The sequence below is a fragment of the Oncorhynchus gorbuscha genome, linkage group LG07, assembly GCF_021184085.1.
Source record: "Oncorhynchus gorbuscha isolate QuinsamMale2020 ecotype Even-year linkage group LG07, OgorEven_v1.0, whole genome shotgun sequence".
In the NCBI taxonomy this organism is placed as follows: Eukaryota; Metazoa; Chordata; class Actinopteri; order Salmoniformes; family Salmonidae; genus Oncorhynchus; species Oncorhynchus gorbuscha.
Window position 1 is genome coordinate 42,724,455 of NC_060179.1, and position 17,918 is coordinate 42,742,372.

General features: G+C 42.5%; 1 protein-coding gene across 3 annotated transcripts in view; it reads left to right on the plus strand.

Annotated features, from left to right (window-relative positions):
* The window catches only part of LOC124039883 (thyroid hormone receptor alpha-like), a 207,164-nt gene that overhangs the window by 21,974 nt on the left and 167,272 nt on the right, over positions 1–17,918 (plus strand). The window contains exon 1 of one of the 3 annotated variants that reach the window (XM_046356399.1): positions 14,188–14,320. The exons of the other annotated variants lie outside the window; for them this stretch is intronic. The gene's annotated coding sequence lies outside the window, so the exon portion shown is untranslated. Of the gene's footprint in view, positions 1–14,187; positions 14,321–17,918 lie in introns of those variants that run through there. 3 annotated transcript variants of the gene reach the window in all.

Below are 17,918 nucleotides of genomic sequence, written 5' to 3' on the forward strand. Positions count from 1 at the left end.
GTCAATGCCCTTGCTGATGGAAGGAGGTTTTCACTCAAAATCTCACGATACACGGCCCCATTCATTCTTTCCTTTACACGGATCAGTCGTCCTGGTCCCTTTGCAGAAAAACAGCCCCAAAGCATGATGTTTCCACCCCCATGCTTCACAGTAGGTATGGTGTTCTTTGGATACAACTCAGCATTCTTTGTCCTCCAAACACGAGTTGAGTTCTCACCAAAAAGTTATATTTTGGTTTCATCTGACCATATGACATTCTCGCAATCTTCTTCTGGATCATCCAAATGCTCTCTAGCAAACTTCAGACGGGCCTGGACATGTTCTGGCTTAAGCAGGGGGACATGTCTGGCACTGCAGGATTTGAGTCCCTGGCGGCGTAGTGTGTTACTGATGGTAGGCTTTGTTACTTTGGTCCCAGCTCTTTGCAGGTCATTCACTAGGTCCCCCCTTGTGGTTCTGGGATTTTTGCTCACCGTTCTTGTGATCATTTTGACCCCACGGGGTGAGATCTTGCGTGGAGCCCCAGATCGATGGAGATTATTATTATCAGTGGTCTTGTATGTCTTCCATTTCCTAAGAATTGCTCCCACAGTTGATTTCTTCAAACCAAGCTGCCCAGCCTGGTGCAGGTCTACAATTTTGTTTCTGGTGTCCTTTGACAGCTCTTTGGTCTTGGCCATAGTGGAGTTTGGAGTGTGACTGTTTGAGGTTGTGGACAGGTGTCTTTTATACTGATAACAATTTCAAACAGGTGCCATTAATACAGGTAACGAGTGGAGGACAGAGGAGCCTCTTAAATAAGAAGTTACAGGTCTGTGAGAGCCAGAAATCTTGCTTGTTTGTAGGTGACCAAATACTTATTTTCCACCATAATTTGCAAATAAAAAAATAAAAAATCCTACAATGTGATTTTCTGGATTTTTTTTTCTCATTTTGTCTGTCATAGTTGAAGTGTACCTTTGATGAAAATTACAGGCCTCTCTCATCTTTTTAAGTGGGAGAACTTGCACAACTGGTGGCTGACTAAATACTTTTTTGCCCCCACTGTAACTCTGCAATGTTGGGTTGTATTTGAGAAAGTCTCAGTCTTAAATAATTTTCCACACACAGTCTGTGCCTGTATTTAGTTTTCATGCTAGTGAGGACAGAGAATCCACTCATGTAGGTACATGGTTGCAAAGTGCATCTGTGTCTTAACAGCGCGATTTGCCAAGGCAGGATACTCTGAGCGCAGCCCAATACAGAATTCTGGCAGTGTCTTCTGATTAAATTCAATTTTGATGAGGCTCTTCAGATATCAGTAAGTGGACTGGAGGCAGGGCATGAACGTGATAACTATTCCAGTTGTTTGTTTCATTCATTTTGGGAAAGTACCTGCGTAATTGCGCACACGAATATAGTTGCGGAGAGTCTCTGTAATCCTAGATTCAGATTTCAGGCGAGGAAAAAACACCCAGATAGGCCACTCGTGTGAGAAACTCGTCATCATGCAAGACAAGTGAAAATTATGGTCAGTAAAGAAAACTTTAAACTTGTCTCTCAATAAAAAAGAAAAACGCATCAATACTTTGCCCCTTGATAACCAGCACTGCTTGCACGCGCGTTACCACTTCACTATGTCTCCCTGTCATGGCTTTTGTGCCATCAGTACAGATACCAACACATCTTGACCACCAAAATCCAATTGATATCACAAAGCTGTCCAGTACTTTAAAATGTCCTCTCCTGTTGTCCTGGTTTCCAGTGGTTTGCAGAAGAGGATGTCTTCCTTAATTGACTCCCCATAAACGTAACAGACATTTACCAGGATTTACCAGCCAATCCCGCCATATGTCTGTTGACTCATCCAGCTGTAACGCATAGAATTCACTTGCTTGTATGCGAAGCAGCAATTGTTTCAAAGCATCTGCTGCCATATCACTGATGCGTTGTGAAACAGTATTGTTTGATGAAGCATTGACTATATATTTTTTATACATATAACACACTGTGGCTGAGGAAAGGCACTACTCCCAATATAAGTGAACCCCAAATCAATGTAGTTCTCATCATATTTGTATTCAGCCACCAATTGTGCATGTTCTCCCACTTAAAAAGATGAGAGAGGCCTGTAATTTTCATCATAGGTACACTTCAACTATGACAGACAAAATGAAAAAAAAAATCCAGAAAATCACATTGTAGGATTTGTATGAATTTATTTGCAAACTATGGGTAAAATAAGTATTTGGTCACCTACAAACAAGCAAGATTTCTGGCTCTCACAGACCTGTAACTTCTTCTTTAAGAGGCCCCTCTGTCTTCCACTCGTTACCTGTATTAATGGCACCTGTTTGAACTTGTTATCAGTATAAAAGACACCTGTCCACAACCTCAAACAGTCACACTCCAAACTCCACTATGGCCAAGACCAAAGAGCTGTCTAAGGACACCAGAAACAAAATTGTAGACCTGCACCAGGCTGGGAAGACTGAATCTGCAATAGGTAAGCAGCTTGGTTTGAAGAAATCAACTGTGGGAGCAATTATTAGGAAATGGAAGACATACAAGACCACTGATAATCTCCCTCGATCTGGGGCTCCACACAAGATCTCACCCCGTGGGGTCAAAATGATCGGTGAGCAAAAATCCCAGAACCTCACGGGGGGGCCTAGTGAATGACCTGTAGAGAGCTGGGACCAAAGTAACCAAGCCTACCATCAGAAACACACTACGCCGCCAGGGACTCAAATCCTGCAGTGCCAGACGTGTCCCCCTGCTTAAGCCAGTACATGTCCAGGCCCGTCTGAAGTTTGCTAGAGAGCATTTGGATGATCCAGAAGAAGATTGGGAGAATGTCATATGGTCAGATGAAACCAAAATATAACTTTTTGGTAAAAACTCAACTCATCGTGTTTGGAGGACAAAGAATGCTGAGTTGCATCCAAAGAACACCATATCTACTGTGAAGCATGGGGTGGAAACATCTTGCTTTGGGGCTGTTTTTCTGCAAAGGGACCAGGACGACTGATCTGTGTAAATGAAAGAATGAATGGGGCCATGTATCGTGAGATTTTGAGTGAAAACCTCCTTCCATCTGCAAGGGCATTGCTGATGAAACGTGGCTGGGTCTTTCAGCATGACAATGATCCCAAACATGCAACGAAGTAGTAGCTTCGTAAGAAGCATTTCAAGGTCCTGGAGTGGCGTAGCCAGTCTCCAGATCTCAATCCCATAGAAAATCTTTGGATTTTCACTGCTCTAGAGGAGATCTGCATGGAGGAATGGGCCAAAATACCAGCAACAGTGAGTGAAAACTTGTGAACACTTACAGAAAACGTTTGACCTCTGTCATTGCCAACAAAGGGTATATAACAAAGTATTGAGATAAACTTTTGTTATTAACCAAATACTTATTTTCCACCATAATTTGCAAATAAATACATAAAAAATCCTACAATGTGATTTTCTGGATTTTCTTTTCTCATTTTGTCTGTCATAGTTGAAGTGTACCTATGATGAAAATTACAGGCCTCTCTCATCTTTTTAAGTGGGAGAACTTGCACAATTGGTGGCTGACTAAATACTTGTTTGCCCCTACCTACATACATACACAAGAGCATACCCAGTGCACACAGACAGGCACACATAATTTGACACACAGTCCTAAGTGCATTTGGAAGCAGCTCTCTTACATCCTCACACACACATGACCTTTCGGACAGCAATTGTTATTCCGTACAGCTCTTATCACCCTAAGCGCCTGTAGACTGAGTTGAACTCAGGGACACAAGAAATGCACATAGCACAAGGCTTTTGATGTTTGAACTCGAGAACCTCGGACGATACATTCAGCATACACAAAAGCACTTTCACTTCATTTTTCACGAGGCCATGCATTTGTGTTTGTACAACTACGTCTAAACTCTCGTCTGCGAGCATTAGACCCAGCGCTGTGCGAGTAATGGGCTTTTGACGTGTGTGTGTGTGTGTGTGTGTGTGTGTGTGTGTGTGTGTGTGTGTGTGTGTGTGTGTGTGTGTGTGTGTGTGTGTGTGTGTGTGTGTGTGTGTGTGTGTGTGTGTGTGTGTGTGTGTGTGTGTGTGTGTGTGTGTGTGTGTGTGTGTGTGTGGAGAGAGAGAACCGGCTTTGAAAATGTGCAGACGCGTGTTAGTGTTTTTATATTTTCCTTGTATTTTACATACGTTACATCCCGAAAATGAGCAACTTTTCTTCCTGGGTAACTGTATTTAACATTCAGCAAACAAGAGACAAGAGACGGCAAAAAAATCCAACAAGCTATTCTAGTCGAGCTTTTCGCGGGACTCCACAAGAGCTGATAAGGAGAGAGGCCAGTGAAGAGCAGGTGGGTATTGCACAAGAGAACATAGTGAAAACAAGAGGCTATAAGTTAGAAGCTTATGTATATTAACCCATCATTAATGAGCTAAATGCAGGACTAACACTGCGTTGACCGTGTGAACTAAAAGAGGTAGACTATGACATCCATATATAAATTCATCTGGAAAAGGGTGATCTATTTTGGATGCAATTGTTAATGGGATTGATGGAGAGAGAAAGACCGTGTTCACGTGGGCACTGATTTGAAACAACAATTTTCGAGTGATCGGCTGTTTTAAAACTCAGCAGCTGCAGATAATTAAATGAAATAGTAATCTTCACAGTAAAAAAAACAAGATGACCCCTGAAATCCAGGTGGAGATGTGTAAATTAGACACACATTCAGATTTATTAGTCCTAATATTACTGTAGCATAGGCTATGCTGCAGGAAATGTACCTAAAAAGCTATCAGCATTGATACATGTTTTGTGAATCGCGCTTAATACTGAGATGCACTGTCTGTCCCCACCCTGAGCGTTGATGATTGATCATGCACAGAACAGAGCAGAGAAGGTCGTGGAGTTGCACATAATGTAACAGTACCATTTCACATCATTGTGTTCATAGAAATTATGTATTATAATTGACCAGTTTCTCGCAGTTATTTATCCTGGGAAACGGAAGTGGGTTTGGGTGAGAAACGTCTGTAAGTCTTGGTAACCCAGTACCTGCTGTTAAACCCTAACACACATGTACACAATTCAGGCATGGGCAATTCTGGAGATGTCACCACAACATACCGGTGTCATTAGCTGTTTGCATTTCCAGTAAGGGACACAATAAACACATAAGTATGTGTTGTGTGCTTCTTCTATACACCAGTAATCATCAACTAGATTCAGCCGCGGGACGATTATTTTCTTGAGCTGATGGTCAGGGGGCCTGAACATAATTACAAATGACTTCCATTACTTTACTTGACTGCAAATTGACCGCAAGAAGCCCAAACAGATATAGTATTTGATTGAAACATAATAATTTCAAGCCTCGCTTACATTACTTTACGATCACATGTACAGTATCTCTCTATTACACTTGGGATTACTTTGGAGCTGATTTTCTGTTTTTTTTAAACAGTATTTTATGTCAAAGAAAATGTTTTTAGTTTTGTTTTTGCTCGGAAAACTTGGGTCCCAAATAAAATCACCCAAAGGCCAAATTCGTCCCGTGTGGAGTTTGGTCATATATTCGAAAACCCTTTTGAATTTGGTATTACGTCAGTAGCATAGTCAAGGATGCATCATGCAAAAAATATATTGGCACACTCCAAGTAGACCATGAGTAACAAGTTAAACCAAGCAATTGGATGATTTAACAATCTGCCTCTGGTGGCGAAATTGACCTGTTGAACAAATGTGATTGGATGGTGGTTCTACCGTTTAAGTTCTCTGATAGGTTGATTAGTTATTTTGTTACCGGACATGATTATCTGCTCAGCTGGCCATCCTCAGCATCATGGCTAATTAGCCAGGTTTCCATATGAGAAAAGCTAGCAGCTAGCCATTTTAGACCAATGGTTTTTAAACCATGGTCTAAGCAAAGGTTCACAAGTATGACCCCTACGGGTTTAAAGTCCAAATGTACACTCACTTACTGAAAGTTTCAAATCAAAAACACTTAAATGGGACGTAGATATAAAAATCCCTTTTGTCCCCCGTCATCACTTCCAAAAGAGCTTTCGCAGCCTCTAAAGATGGGACTTATAGCATCTGATGTGCAAACCCAAAAGGTACATACTGTGCCAATGACACAAAGGGGGTATTGACAAATTAAGAAGACAGATGCCTGCACGAAGGGTAACACATTTGTTTAAAGGGTGTGTATACTGTACTCTACTGTCCTGGGTAAATTGGATTATGTTGAGAGAATTGCCAAGAGTGTGCATAAAGTTGGGGACACAGCTCTACACCATTAAAGAAAACACAGGATCTACTCGTCAATCTCTGCAACGCCCGCCTATCACAGCCAGAAACTCTCTCCTCTGTAGAACAGAACTGAGAGGGAATGGAAAAAGGCAGAGGAATAGATCAAGCATTTATTTTTCTGCAAAGGGTGTCAAAACGCTATCGGATCTTACCAGGCTGGCTTCGTCTTTCGCTCTCTTTTTTCCTTTCTTTCTTTCTTTCTTTCTTTCTTTCTTTCTTTCTTTCTTTCTTTCTTTCTTTCTTTCTTTCCTTCTTTCTTTCTTTCTCTCATTTGCTCTCTCTTTCTATATATATATATTTTTTCACCCTGTCTCTTTTTGTATTTCTCTCTTTCTAACCCTCTCTCTTCCCCTCGTGCTCCCCCTCTCTCTGGGCAATGAAGTGCAGAGGGGAGTGCAGGGAGAGGAGAGAGTTATTTGGCTTGGCCTGCCTGCGAAAGATGGGCCCCATTTTGGAGGGGCCCAGCTAATCAATTTCCACATTGGCTCGGCTAATGTGTGTGTGTTTGCTACAGCTTAGCTCTATAAACTATGTACACCAACAGGCTACTCTTAGATTAAAGTTAGTTTGAAACACAAAGATATAGGTTTTAGTTCAAGAGGGGTTGTGAAATAACAAATACTCTATGCCAAATAATTGATGTATTATTATTAGAAAACAAATGGACTAGAACCGAATGGAATAGATCAGACAATTTAAAGTCAAATTCATAGCCTGTACACACCTACTGCTCTGGCATACACTGTTAGAGAAAAGGGTTCCATAAGGGTTCTTCGGCTGTCCCCATAGAAAAGAACCCTTTTTGGTTCCAGGTAGAATCCTCTGTGGAAAGTGTTCTACATGGAAACCAAAATGATTCTACCTGGAACCAAAAAGTGTTCTTCAAAGGGTTTTCCTTTGGGGACAGAACCATTTTAAGAGTGTACTGTGGTATATACAGTATTTCATGCTCCAAGCCAGCAATTTACAGTTCCTTCAGAAACTATTCAGACCCCTTGATTTTTTCCACATTTTTGTTACGTTACAGCCTTATTCTAAAATGTATAAAATTGTTTTCTTTCCTCATCAATCGACACACATACGTTTTTTTTAAAAGTTTAGCAAATTTATAAAAAACACAAAACTGAATATCACATGTATTCAGACTCTTTACTAAGTACTTTGTTGAAGCACCTTTGGCAACGATTATAGCTTTGAGTCTTCTTGGGTATGAGGCTACAAGCTTGGCACACCTGTATTTGGGGAGTTTCTCCCATTCTTCTCTGCAGATCCTCTCAAGCTCTGTCAGGTTGGATGGGGAGCGTTTCTCCAGAGATGTTCGATCAGGTTCAAGTCCGGGCTCTGGCTGGACCACTCAAGGACATTCAGAGACTTGTCCCGAAGCCACTTCTGCATTGTCTTGGCTGTTTGCTTAGTGTCATTGTCCTGTTGGAAGGTGAAACTTCACCCCAGTCTGAGGTCCTGAGCAGGTTTTCATCGATCTCTCTGTACTTTGCCCGTTCAACTTTCCCTCTACCTGACTAGTTTTCCTGACTAGTCTCCTAGTCCCTGCAGCTGATAAACATCCCCACAGTATGATGCTGCCACCACCATGCTTCAGCGTAAGGATGGTGCCAGGTTTCCTACAGACGTGACGCTTGGCATTCAGGCCAAAAAGTTCAATCTTGGTTTCATCAGACCAGAGAAACTTGTTGAACAGCCTCAATTGATTGGGGCATGGACTCTACAAGATGTCAAAATCATTCCACAGAGATGCTGGCCCATGTTGACTCCAATGCTTCCCACAGTTGTGTCAAGTAGATTGGATGTGGTGGCCTATTTTTGATACACAAAGGAAACTGTTGAGCATGAAAAACACAACAGAGTTGCAGTTCTTGACACACTCAAACTTGTGCGCCGGGCACCTACTACCATACCCTGTTCAAAGGCACTTAAAACTTTTGTCTTTCCCATTCACTCTCTGAATGGCACAAATACACAATCCATGTGTCAATTGTTTCAAGGCTTAAAAAGGATTTGTGTATGTGTGCCATTCAAAGAGTGACTGGGCAAGACAAAATATTTAAGTGCCTTTGAACAGGGTGTAGTGTACCGGTTTGAGCTAATTATGCATGACGAATAAGCTAAATCATGCAAATATAACGTGTCTGTATATAAGAGAACTAACAGGACTGCCCCGGGTGGAGCTCCTGATCGACATGTGTACTTGGTGTATTGAGTTGGTTGGAACCGCTCAACCGCTCCAGCGCGCTGATAATAAACAATGATTAATTTAAGATTGACTTCGGGTGTCCCAGTGTAGAATTTCCACAACACATGCCTCAAAGGCTTAAAAATCCTTCTTTAACCTGCCTCCCCCCTTCATCTAGGGGCTCCCAAGTGGCGCAGTGGTCTAAAGCACTGCATCTCAGTGCTAGTGGCATCACAACAGATCTTGATTAAATTCCAGGCTGTATCACAACCGGCCCATAGGGCGGTGCACAATTGACCCAGCGTCGTCCAGGTTTGGCCGGGGTAGGCCGTCAATTGTAAATAAGAGTTTGTTCTTAACTGACTTGCCTAGTTAAATAAAGGTTAAAACCTCTTTGGGCTGCAATCCCGTTAACGGGATGATATGACAACAGCCAGTGAAAGTGCAGGGTGCCAAATTCAAAACATCAGGAATCTCATAATTAAAATTACTCAAACATACATGTATCTTATACCGTGTTAAAGGTAGTCTTGTTGTTAATCTCACCACAGTGTCCGATTTCAAATATGCTTTTCAGCGAAAGCACCACAAATTATTATGTTAGGTCACCACCAAACCACAATAAAAACAGCCATTTTTACAGCCAAAGAGAGGAGTCACAAAAAGCACAAATAGAGATAAAATTAATCACTAACCTTTAATGATCTTCATCAGATGACACTCATAGGACTTCATGTTACAAAATACATGTATGTTTTGTTTGATAAAGTTCATACATGTATTTTGTAACATTCACTAGTTCCAAAAACATCCAGTGATTTTGCATAGCCACATCAATTCAACAGAAATACTCATCATAAATGTAGATGATAATACAAGTTATACACATGGAATTATAGATATACCTCTCCTTAATGCAACCGCTGTGTCAGATTTCAAAAAAACTTTATGGAAAAAGCAAACCATGCAATAATCTAATTATTTTCCTAAACAAATTAGGGATACAATGATGTTGACTTGGCTTCTGAGACGTGCTGTCCTGCACCTTCATATTGCCCTGCTAACTCACACATACTGTACAAACAGGCACAAGGCGAGCCACAGGAAGCGCCAGGGAGAGCGACCAGGGGCCTTATATATCTCTGCTAGTTAACCTCGCCTACGCACGCTGATGAGAGGCCTGGATGCCCCAGAATGTGGGGTTGGAACGTTATTAGCATGAGAACTTTTAGCTACTTCCCACTGTCCTCCTGTTTGTGTAAAATGAAGGACACGGGAGGCCCGGTCCGCTGACGGTTTTAACCCTGCCTGCCCGCAGCTGGCCTTCTTATCTGGCCAGCCTGTGCCGGTGCATATTTATCCGTCTCTGAGAGGCAATGCCACCATACTGCCCTGGTTTAGCATTGGGATTAGCATAAGAATCAAATTCAAGGCCACAACAAACAGCCATAGCCGCTGCACACTCCATTAAAAGGGCACCATTGATGTGTGTGAACACAACACTTGATTTCGGCGATGGGTCTAGATGGCAGCAATAGCAGTTGGTGGAATTATGAGTGCTGTCACAATCTACTGCTGACCCCTGACCCTGAGCTGTGGTTAGAGGTTAGGGGTTAAGTTGTTGTCTTAGTCTCAAACTGCTGCTGCTGAAATGATGTTTGTGCTTACTTGTAAACTTTTTCTTCTTAAACCATGGTGTAAACCATTGGTCTAAAATGGCTAGCTGCTAGCTTTTCGCAATTTGGCCAACCTGGCCAAATTAGCCACAATGTTGAGGACAGCCAGCTGAGTAGATACATATATCCGGTAACAAATTCAGTTTCAGCCAAGACATAAACATGTGAAGATATAATCAAGGACCAGCAGTGGAGGGTTTTCTCCTTAACAATAATCTTGCCTCAATGGGATTCCGACGCACAGCCACCATGTGTTGATACTGTGGAGTAGACTCCTTTAGAGTAGACTCCTTTAGAGTAGACTCCTTTAGAGTAGACTCCTTTAGAGTAGACTCCTTTAGAGTAGACTCCTTTAGAGTAGACTCCTTTAGAGTAGACTCCTTTAGAGTAGACTCCTTTAGTGGATCACTCCTCCACTCCAGGCTATCAGTGGTGGGTGAATTACTGCTATTTGACAGCACCACGAGAGTCATCGCCTTTGACTTGCGCTGTCTGAATACTATAATATAATATAATAATATAATCCTCCCACCTTTTTCAGTCGAAGTACATGTATGTATGTTAAATGGTTGAGCAAAAAGGTGGAGTTTGGTCATATATGCGAAAATCCTTTTGAATTGTGTATGACGTCAGTAGCATAGTCAAGGATCCATCATGCAAAAATATATTGGCACACTCCAAGTAGACCATGAGTAACAAGTTAAACCAAGCAATTGGATGATTTAACAATCTGCCTCTGGTGGCCAAATTGACCTGTTGCGATTGGATGGTGGCTCTACTGTTTGAGGTCTCTGATAGGTTGATTAGTTATCGGATATAATTATCTGCTCAGCTGGCCATCCTCAACATCATGGCTAATTAGTCAGGTTTCCCTATGAGAAAAGCTAGTAGCTAGCCATTTTAGACCAATGGTTTTTAAACCATGGTCTAAGCAAAAGTTTACAAGTATGACCTCTGCGGGTTGAAAATGAGTCCCTGAAAACCCTCCAAATGTACACTCACTTACTGAAAGTTTCAAATCAAAAACACTTTAAAATCCCCTTTGTCCCCCCGTCATCATGTCTAAAAGAGCTTCCACAGTCTTTAAAGATGGGACTTAGCATCTGATGTGCCAACCCAAAAGGTACACACTTGTTTAAGGGGCGTGTATACTGTACTCTACTGTCCTGGGTAAATTACATAATGTTGAGAGAATGCCAAGAATGTGCAAAGCTGTCATCAAGGCAAAGGGTGGCTACTTTGAAGAATCTCAAATATAAAATATATTTTGATTTGTTTAACAATTTTTTCGTTACTACATGATTCCATATGTTTTATTTCGTCGTTTTGATGTCTTCACTATTATTATACAAAGTAGAAAATAGTAAAAATAAAGGAAAAAAACGTTCAATGAGTAGCTGTGTCCAAACTTTTGACTGGTGCTGTATATGTTTGCAGCTCTCAATGATCCAGTAGTTGCAGGGAGATATAAAGTTATAGTAGCAGTGAGCGGTGGACTGAGAGATGATTAGAGAATATCATATAGAACATAAATCCTGTATAAATGCTTTGCACACTGCACCAGCCGCCCACATTCCTGAACAAATGTTCCTAAGACGACCCATGTAAAGAGCTATAGGCAAGGTTTACTGTACACCATACAGTGCATTCGGGAAAATATTCAGACAGCTTCCCTTTTTCCACACTGTGTTACGTTACAGCCATATTCTAAAATGGATTCAATAGCTTTTCCCCCTCATCAATCTACACAACACAATACCCCATAATGTCAAAGCAAAAACAGAAATACCTTATTTACGTAAGTATTCAGACACTTATTCAGAGACGCAAAATTGAGCTCAGGTGCATCCTGTATGTATTGATCATCCTTGAGATGTTTCTACAACTTGATTGGAGTCCAGATGTGGTAAGTTCAATTGATTGGACCTAATTTGGAAAGGCATACACCTTTCTATATAAGGTAACACAGTTGACATGCATATCAGAGCAAAAACCAAGCCATGAAGTCTAAGGAATTGTGTTGAGGCACAGATCTGGGGAAGGGTACCAAAATATTTCTATAGCTTTGAAGGTCCCCAAGAACACAGTGGCCTCAATCATTCTTAAATGGAAGAAGTTTGGAACCACCAAGACTCCTAGAGCTGGCTGCCCGGCTAAACTGAGCAATCGGGGAGAAGGGCCTTGGCCAAGGAGGTGACAAAGAAACCGATAGTCACTCTGACAAAGCTCCAGTTCCTCTGTGGGGATGGGAGAACCTTCCATAAGCACTCCACCAATCAGGCCTTTAAGGTAGAGTGGCCAGACGGAAGCCACTCCTCAACTTGGAGTTTGCCAAAAGACAACTAAAGACTCTCAGACCATGAGAAACAAGATCCTCTGGTCTGATGAAACCTAAATTAAACTCTTGGCCTGAATGCCAAGCGTCACGTCTGGGGAAACCTGCACCATCCCTGTGGTGAAGCATGTTGGTGGCAGCATCATGCTGTGGGAGACTAGCAAGGATCGATGGAAAGATGAACGGAGATGAATACAGAGACATCCTTGATGAAAACCTGCTCCAGAGCGCTCAGGACCTCAGAATAGGGTGAAGGTTTAACTTCCAACAGGACAACAACCCTAAGCACACAGCCAAGATAATGCAGGAGTGGCTTCGGGACAAGTCTCTGAATGTCTTTGAGTGGACCAGCCAGTGCCTTGAACCTGATCGAACGTCTCTGGAGAGGACTGAAATTAGCTGTGAAGTGACACTCCCCATCCAACCTGACAGAGCTTGAGAGGAATGGGAGAAACTCCCCAAATACAGGTTTGCCAAGCTTGTAGCGTCATACCCGAGAAGACTCAAAGCTGTAATCGCTGCCAAAGGTGCTTCAACAAAGTACGGAGTCTGAATAGTCATGTCAATGTGATATTTCCGTTTTTGCTTTGTCATTTTGTATTTTGTATTTTTTAAATTTCACCTTTATTTAACTAGGCAAGTCAGTTAAGGTCAAATTCTTATTTACAATGCCGGCCTACCCTGGACGACGCTGGGCCAATTGTGGCCACCCTACGGAACTCCCAATCCTGGCCGGTTGTGATACCAGTGCCTCTAGCACTGAGATGTAGTGCCATAGACGGCGGCGCCACTCAGGAGCATTATGGGGGTATTGTATGTAGATTGATAAGGGAATAAAACAACTGAATCCATTTTTAGAATAAGGCTGCAATGTAACAAAATGTGGAAAAAGTCAAAGGGTCTGAATCATTTCCAAATTCCCTGTATATTTTGATTCCCCTGACCAGCGTAAGCCTTAGGTAAGACACCTCATTTGGCTGGAGGATTACGATGGTAAGCCTTTTAGAGGTAAGCTGGTCACATGAAATATACCGTAGAGTTTTGCATTGACCATTAGACCCCCCCCCACCTTCAAACCCTTTCCAGCCCCCTCTGGTTCCCACCTCACCTGAACATTTAACTACTTGTTGCCCCATCCTGGCGAGCCAGAACACACACGGATCACCAATCGAAAAGATTAGGGGTTTATGAAAATCAAGTCTTTTTTTTTTAGCTAACATTTTGTCTTTTTCTAAAGTACTGTGTTATAAGGACTCTTTACCTTTCGGACCGTCCCACAGCCCTAATTGAGTTGTTTAATGGTGTGGATTCGTCGGAAGTTGTCGTTCAATGGGTTTCTGGAGGTCATTAATACTTTTGCCGAAGAGAACTACTTGAAATATCTGTGAGATATGTTAGTACAGTAGACACTTAACGGTACCCAAGAATAAAAGGCAGAATAGGAGGGAGGGGAGGGTTTTATTCCCCCCCCCCCCTGTTCTAGTACATTGTTTACGACCACAAGTGCAAATATCAGGTTTTGGTGGTTGGGAATGGGGAGGAGGGGGGTGGAGTAGGTTTATGGGGAGCTTTGCTCCTTGTATGAGCTTGACATGTCTGCCTCGCACACAGCTGTACATACAGTCACCTTGTCTGCTCTTGCTCCCCCACCTCCCCCTTCTCCCCCTTTTTACTTTCAGCTAATGTCCAGTCAGTCTTCACGTGAATCACGTACCCCTTGTTCATGCGGATTCCTGTTGAATTAGACCACTTACGCTGACGGGCCGGGCGGGGCAGTAAACGGACACACTGGAATTAGCGTGATGCCGTAACAGGTGAAGGGCCTTTTTTCTTATTTTTTTCTTTTACAGCTGGCTGACTGGCAGAGATCCAGCTGCATGGCACTGTCCTCAGGTTTTGTGCAGTCAGCACTTCAGGAGCGTGAATATGTCTTGCACAATGCCGAACTGGCACTTTTCCCCACTCGGTCAACACTGCCTCCTGTCAATATGCATTGTTGGATCACGTGAGGGAGCCTGTAGTTTTATGTGCACTGATTAGTTAGCGAAAAAGAGGACCCCCCCTTCCCCTCCTCCTGCAGGACTTCCCCAACCCAGAGTTAGATTAGTGGTTCACAACAGCAGTCTTAAAGAGTCATAAGCTGGTGATGGAGCAATTCATTTTTCTTTCATTCGCACTATGCATGCTACAGATATTTCCACGTGTTTAACGTCCATGAATGACCACAGCCACTGCTGTCTGTTTAAGGAATTAGGAGCCTGTCAACGTGAGGCTGTCATCAATTTGGGGATTGTTTAGCTTTCATGTTGAATAGCTTGCGCAGTAAGTTCTATGGGCAACATTGTGACGTATCATTTGATGGAAAGAGAGCATTCTTTACATTTTGAACATAGCGTGATAGTATGAAGCCATCGGGCGATATGTAACGGTTAGCATGTTGTATGGGCAGTGTATGCAGGAACGTGTTAGCGAACAGCTAGCGGTTATAGTTTGTAAGAAACAGCTTGATGTGGTGTTTTCAGAAGTAGAAGAGTGCGAGTCAGGAAGCAGTTCAAAGTGAATGTGTGTTGACAGTGCAGAATTTGCCGGAGAATCTGAGAGAAGAGGCACGGAGGGATGGAAAAGTGGTGACACAGATCCCTCACTCGTGCCTCTCAGGTGGAAAGCGTGAGAGTGTATTTCCCCTCTCTGCCCATCTGTCACTGTTGGAGCAGTTAGGTTAGCATCACTCAGTCCTTTTCTCTCTGTACACACACCTATTCCCACAGTAGGAACAATGGAGAAAGCAAGCTATGTTTTCAGTTCTTCCTCTTTTCTGTAGAGCTGGGTTGGGATGCTTTTAGCATACAGTGTGGGATTTAGGCCAGTCTTTTAGTTGCCTGCATCTCCCAACAGTATGATTCACAACCTGGCTCAGTGTAATCCCAGTCTACATGTTTGGACCGGATGTGTTCTGAACCTTGACTCTACATTTGAGGGAATTTAATTGTTCAGGTGGGCATTTACGCCTATAATTTACTGGAAACACGCTCATTGTTCCCTGCTGCATTACAATGCTTAGAGACTGTGACATTTAAATCAAAGCCATTATATCCACAGAAAGCCAGTAAAAAGTTTGGACACCTACTAATTCCAGTATTTTTTTTTTTTTTTTTTTTACAATTCTTTACATTGTAGATGAATAGTGAAGACGTCAAACCCATGAAATAACACATGGAATCATGTAGTAACCAAAAACGTGTTTAACAAATCAAAATATATTTAATATTTGAGATTATTCCAAGTAGCCACCCTTTGCCTTGAAGACAGCTTTGCACACTCTTGGCATTTTCTCCAACAGCTTCACCTGGAATGTTTTTCCAACGGTCTTGAAGGAGTTCCCACAGGACTGGTTGCTGCTTTCCCTTCACTCTGCGGTCCAACTCATCCCAAACCATCTCAATTGGGTTGAGGTCAGGTGATTGTGGAGGTCAGGTCATCTGATGCAGCACTCCATCACTCTCTCTCTTGGTCAAATAACCGTTAGACAGCCTGAAGATGTGGACAGAGCAGGAAAGCTAGTTGTTTACATGTGTGAAGGACAGACAGGTGGGAAGAGAGCGAGAGAGGGGTGAGGAGGAGGCTTGAAGTGCTGGGCATCTTGTTAAGACATGCATTACCTGAATTAGGTGCACCTAGGAGGAGTGGCTTCTATGTAGAAATTGAATGTCCTTTGAGCCAGGTAGCTATAACAAGCTTGTGTGTGCAGAGCGGCACCAGAATTAAAAACACATCTCACCTTTTTGTAGTCAACAAATCCAAAGTGAAATGTGATAACTAGGCCTATAGTATCCTTAACTAGCATTGAAAAAGTGAATCCCTTCTTCTCTTACTAATAAAACATATCTCCCTTTCTTTCTGAATCAAGCTTGTAACATCAGTATAGTAGCTTCATTTGAGCCGGATCTGCACCTCTCCGTTTTGGACTGTTTTGTTCCGGAACTTATTTGGCCGGATCAGGTAACTCTCGTGGCATGAAAAATATGTTTCACTTTTTTCAATGTCAAAATTTGAATACAAGCGACCAAAAAAACGTAATGTGAGAAAGGAGATTTTCAGCCCGAGCCTAATATTCTAAGAGTTGATTCGGGTTGGGACGGCCCCGGTTTGTGGTTTGCTCAACATTGTTACCTTATGTATGTGTGAGACCAATGGGTGGCCGTGGCTGTGTGAGAAGCGTGCCTGTATCTCTCACAAGATTCACTTTCTATGATCTCTCCCCCTCTCTGCTCTGGTAGACATGAGCCTGCAATTCTCACCTCTCCAGCGTTGCAATTCATCATTTATTTTTGCTATAGAATCACAGCTACGCGAAAAGAGAACAATGTGCTGTAGGCTACCAAAATATTTGATCACCTTCCAAATATTGTTTTACAAAGTAAAACAAGACAGAGAGAGGCTTTTGGCATGAGCGCACGAGCACATCGGCCATCACCAGCAAGTGAGCTGGGCATCATTGGGTGAGTCAGTGAAACTGGAAAGCATTTGTAGGACTATAATTTCCTCCTCATATTGTAGCCTACAATATGTGTCTCAACACACCTAGGCCAAGGCTATTTATGGATTCAAGACAAGGTCGTTTTTATTGATCTCCGATTCTCCGTTTGTCAGTGTCAAAGTAGCCTGCGATCATTTCTGCGGTATTACAAAAGATTATGCAAAAGTCTCCAGTCATGTAAAATTACGTAAAATTGCAGGAAAAGCGACTATAAAAAGGCCACATTTTTCCCGGAAAAAGGCCACTGAAAATGTTCCCCCATGTGTGCAACTTCTGTATGTGCCTCAACTCTACTGCTCTATGCCACTACGCAAACGCGATGATACGCATGCAAGTATTATTTTTGTCTCATATGTTCCGGTACCTCAGAACTCCCCCACACTCCTCTTGTTCTCACTTTTTGGTTCCGACACCTCCCGATTTACAGATTAAGCACTGGTAAAGGGGCAGGTAGCCTAAACACACACACGCACAGGCAAATATTTTCAGCTTGCAGGTAGACACTGTAATATGTTTCTGAGTGACAGAGGGAGGACTTTGCATAGGCCCTTTGTTGCGTTTTGTTGTGGTACTAGAAAAAAATGCCAGGACCGTCAAATAACTTTATTAACCGATTCTCATGCTTTTAAAATAACGGTTCTGTTCCGAAACAGTATGGATCACTTACATTCCCGGTTTCGTTTCTGTTCCTTGGAAAATGTCATTCTTTTGCGGTTTTCTGTTCTGTTCCCGGAACCGGTTCTGTGCAGGCAGAGCAAGTGGTTACAATGCTGCAGGTTTTGATAGCAGTGCTGGATCAACAGTGCGATGTTATAATGTTAGATTGCAGTGTAAGGTCAATGGTGCCATGCTGTAATGTTAGGTTGCAGTGTAAG